At 39.3% G+C, this 3,936-nt stretch overlaps 1 long non-coding RNA gene across 1 annotated transcript in view; it reads right to left on the reverse strand.

Moving 5' to 3' along the window:
• Positions 1 to 3,936, reverse strand: part of LOC106522084 (uncharacterized) — a 16,619-nt gene that overhangs the window by 4,652 nt on the left and 8,031 nt on the right. The window lies entirely within an intron of this gene.

Consider the following 3,936-nt stretch of genomic DNA (forward strand, 5'->3'; position numbering starts at 1 on the left):
GATAGATAGATAGATAATCCCAATGGGAAATTACATGTTGGTCCATAGCTCTCATTCATACAAAAATATAAACAAGACCCATCAGATTTAAAAATTAATTAATTAAAATAAAATAAAATCAGGAGGACAAAACCAGCTATATATATTCCCCTATTCCTGCCAGGAGTGGTCGAGTTATACAGCCTAATGGCACGAGGAACAAACGAATATCAATGATAATATTTTTCCTGTTATTTAGATGTCAACAATTTGAAGTGCCACCACAGGGTGGTAATTTTGGATATTTCCAGTACCATGAAACTTTATCTCCCTTTTCCCACATGCAAATCTGCAAACATTTTTTTGTGGAGATGGTCTGCCAGTATTTACTCTTTACAGATTAGAACTGCAGCAGAGTCATACCTGCATGTTTGACAAGTTGTAGCTTCATAAGGGTCTCATTTTACTACAACTGTTGGAAAATGTCTTATAAGTGTAAGAAAATATGCTATTTTTTATTAAAGTCCTGCTAAATTTGCTTGCAACCAAGCAATCGGCAAACTATTTTTAGGCAAGTTATTTTTAATGATTAAATATACATTTTGTATACATTTTTTTAAAATTAAGATGAGTTTTGAGAAGGGTTTAAGACATCCAAGCTGACCTTGTGACTATTTTGGGAAAAAAATTAATTGTCTCACAAGATTTTAAAAACACGTTCAAGCCTCTGCTTCACGCAAAGAGACATTTTGGAGACTTCCTTGCAAATGTTATGAAATACAGGCTTAACCTTAAACAATGATTTCCCATGAAGTGTAACTGACCAGCTCTTGATATGAACGAGGGCTGGTGATAAATAAAGAAAGCAATAATAAGCCTTTTTGTCCATTATTGTAAGGCACAGCTTGGCAAACTGGGGTCAATAAGCTGCATTAATCTTTATTTGTAAGTGCTAATGAGCTATTGTGTTTCTTTTCATAAAGTGTTTTCTCATTTCTATTAAAGGCAGAGCATGGCACATATTCACAAACATTACATTTGCTATAAAAGATAAAGTAATGTCACAGATATAATTTCATAACCAATTAATGTTCTGCTTCACATTCACTTAATTTCGCCCAGCRCTTTGTGCTCAAAAGCCATAAATAGTGGTGCAGTCAAAGTGGATTTATACCAGTGTGTCTGTTGTCGTTGTCATGTGTTGTTGTGGTTTAATAAAAGCAGCAGTCATGGGGATGAACTAAATGTTTAAACGGCTGATGTAACAGCTGCTCTTACATAGAAATGGTGCAGATCAGTCTGTCACTATATTTAATCATAATTTTGGTATAGTCTTAAAATTTCAGTCATGAYATCAAACATGTTTTAAATATGTGAGATTTTGATCATAAAAATTCAGATTCRCCTTATAGACTTGAACTCTTTGCAAATTCATAATTCAGGATGTGTGTTAGGATTTTATATTTTTCTAGAGYGTGCTATTAAGTGAGCTGCAGTGCAGCGTTTGTCCTGAAGATAAACATTTGCAAAGGCCAAAACTGTGCTTTTACTAAACATAGTTCAAATAGTGGTCATTTTGAATGTTTAATTAGTGGAGAAATGGATACTTCCATGAATACAAACCCACAACAATATAACAAACYGAATGCCAAAGAAGATTTCACCGTCACAAAATGTCCCAACCTCTTGCTGTTTCTGTATAAAGTCAATAACACGGTCTGGGTCGGTGTAAGCTCAGCAGGTGCTGCCCAGGTCAGGAGGGCAGGACATTTTGCTCTCTTTCACGCTTCACATCTCCTAAATCAAAACACGGAGGAATCTGGCTGCCTACAGCTGTTGGCATGAAAGCCCATGGGCTGGGAAAGATGAGTCCAGGAAAGTTGTTTGTTTCTGTCCTTCTGCTAGCGGTAGTCTTACAGACGATCTTCAGTGACCCATTAAGCTGTCTGAGGTCAAAGAAAACCATATGTTTGACCAGATACACGCTTTAAAAGAAGCGGTTGGTTGTACTGATTTAAATCTGTGGTGTGTGGGGTAGTTTTGAACAGTTTAGGTTTCTAGTTACGGTTTTAATAAATGGTCTGGCCTATATAAAGTAGACCTTAGTTACCTTCTTGGTGCTGTGAAATGTTAAGGGCTTTTGAACAGCATTTTCTGTCTGTGCGAAACGTGATGAAGGGAGGGGTTTCCCTCCGAACTGCTGCGTTGCATTTATTCACTCCTAATTAAACCTTTTTAATCTTCTATCTTGTGAGGTTTGCTCGTCACRTTTTAAAGCCCACAGGGAAGAATAAGAGGAAGCCCTTTAAAAGCKAAATCACTCGTTGATGCTGCTTTTAATTACACATCTGATGTAGGACTGGTTGTATCTATATTTTCTGGTTTTACTTACATTTGACGGCAAAAAAAGTAGCTATAGATGGGAAGTGAGCAGTAGGTGTAGTGTTGGAAAAAAGCCTATGGACTAAATCAGCATTGTTAGAAAATAAGTGATTGTGTAAAATGGTTTTCACATTTAATAATTTCTTCAAATATTCGAAAAAATCGCTGCCCGTCCCTAGTCAGTGGACTGATAAAACTGACCTGCTTTGCATGCATGTAGCAAGTTTACCTGTTTAAGTTTTTAYGATTCCTGATCACGGATAGTGGATTTAGAGCCACACGTACACTAAAAACTCATGCACAGCGGGTGCCATCAATCTCCAAGGTCATGTGACCTGTTTTACAGTTTTACTCATTACGTTGGGAGGCTGCTTCTGCTTCCAACCCTCTTCTTTCTTTCATATACCTTCAGCTCTTTGATGTCTCCCCAGACAACTTCCCCGCCAACCACCAGGCCTTAAATGTTCTGGCAAGTGTGCTATCATCTTTTCTCTCAGAAAAATTAAGATCCCTTTAAAAGTGGAAAATGAGACGTCTTCCTCTGCGTGAAGCACCCACAGCCCCAAGGCCAACGTTTGATGTGCATCTTTGATGAATTGGGAATTCTCCTGTGCAACCTCCCAGCTGAGGACCGTGTGTTTGCAAATAGGCTGTCACGGAGAGTGACTCAAATCTCTCTCTACCCCATTTCACTTTCTCTGCAGAGCGCTGCTTTGGGAGACACGTGCTCTAACGTTTCACACCTGCTGCAAACATTTATTTATTTTCTGTAGATTAATCTCTCATTTTCATTATTAAAACAGGAAAAAAGGTGTTCGATCTATTCAGCGTAATAGTATTTGTTACCTAATGTGCCGACTCGTGTAGCTCTTTGAAGTGAAGAAACCAAAGTAGTGTGCCACGCTACATAAATAGTGGTCTAAATGTAAGAGGATTTAGAGCCAAGCTGGTTTCAGGCAGTGAGATGGGTGCTCACAGTGGTGCACACGAGGGGGTGGAGACTTTCACGCTCGCACACCATTCTCTTCATCACTTACCCTCCCTCCTGTGCCTTCTTCCCTTCGTCCTGTACGCCGTCTCTCTTTCGTTCTCCCTCCCTGTTCCTCATCGTTTCTAGTCTCTGATTGGCTAGCAGAGCGGCCAGGCATCTTTTCTCCCTTCCCCCCAGCTTCCAGAAAAATCGACGTCACACATCAGAGAATCCCAACTGTATTACCTCCGTAACTTTTTTCCCCCTCCTGTGGAAACAGATCCACATCTTTTTTTTTTTTTTTGTATTTCGAGAAAATCATCTTTAAATAATGAGTCGAACTGGCCGAGAATTACTGCTTCCATCTGCTGCCTTAATACAATAATAACGACAAGAGGATACTAGTCGATTGTGAAGAATGAAGGTGAATCTGAGAGGGGAGCACAGGAAGGGAGTACATGTAGAGAAATCTGAAGAAAGCCGAGCTTCTCCACTATGCCCTCCTCCCCGTTTGCTGAGCTGCAGGGGGAGGCAGACACACACAGATACAGAGTGTGGCTCAAACAGTGGCTGTGCAGAAAATAAAAAATAATAATAATAATAAT

The sequence above is a fragment of the Austrofundulus limnaeus genome, unplaced genomic scaffold (genome assembly GCF_001266775.1).
Source record: "Austrofundulus limnaeus strain Quisiro unplaced genomic scaffold, Austrofundulus_limnaeus-1.0 Scaffold120, whole genome shotgun sequence".
NCBI lineage: Eukaryota > Metazoa > Chordata > Actinopteri > Cyprinodontiformes > Rivulidae > Austrofundulus > Austrofundulus limnaeus.